Genomic DNA, 923 nt, shown 5'->3' with positions numbered 1-923 from the left:
AAAACCTTAACACTCACTTGGGTCGGGGGGGGGGGAAGGGTCATCCGTCGTCGACGTCGGCGTCATGGACACAGTCGACGCCACCATCTTCTGCTCTAGGTGCTCTTGCAGAGCATTTTTATAGCTTGAAAACGCCTCTAGACGCGCGTCGATCGCTTCAAGTCCTTGTGAAGCGAGATGTTGCACGCCCTCAGGGCCAAGCAGAGACTTTAGCTATGAGATTCCGTCCTGCATGCCCAGGGGCAAATGAAAGAGCTGCTTAATCCTCACAGAAGGCCAGCTTTAACGACTCAGGTGTAAATTGAGTCCAAACCCTACAAAGTGCAGCGGGGCTGCCGAAGCTCTCTCGCTTAGAGGAAGCTTAATTAAGGTCGGTGACCTTCGCTCGATATTTAGAACCGGTACGAGTGTAGTGGATTGCAATCCACTTACTCCAAGAATAATTACATACTCAACCCAAGGCTAATAAACTCTTCCCTATACCACGTTAGCTATATTTCTCGGTTTTTTAAGACAAAGCCGCCTGTATCTAAATCTATAGGTTTACCTATCTATATAGTAAAACCTAATGAAATGTATAACTACTGGCTGTTCCAGCCACGTACTGACTTCTTGTTTAAGTGTGCTCCCACCATCTCGTGTTAACTACAACCTCCCTACCAGGGCACGTGAAACCCCGTTAGAGAGGTTATAACGGGGTTACACGAACCCTGTTAACAGAGGTGTGTGTGTCACACGAGATGTGCATGGTGTGACCACACTTAAACAAGAATACGGTATGAGGCTAGGTAGCCAGTAGTTATGCATGTAATTAGATTTTACTATATATATTTAGTATTTTAGGAAAATCTTAACTTTCAAAATTAGGATAAAAATATAAAAAAACTCAGGTTGGAATTTAAACCGAAGAGTCGATTAGCAAC

The sequence above is a fragment of the Plasmopara halstedii genome (genome assembly GCF_900000015.1).
Source record: "Plasmopara halstedii genome assembly, contig: Scaffold_2386, whole genome shotgun sequence".
NCBI lineage: Eukaryota > Oomycota > Peronosporomycetes > Peronosporales > Peronosporaceae > Plasmopara > Plasmopara halstedii.
Note: the sequence above shows the minus strand (reverse complement) of the source record.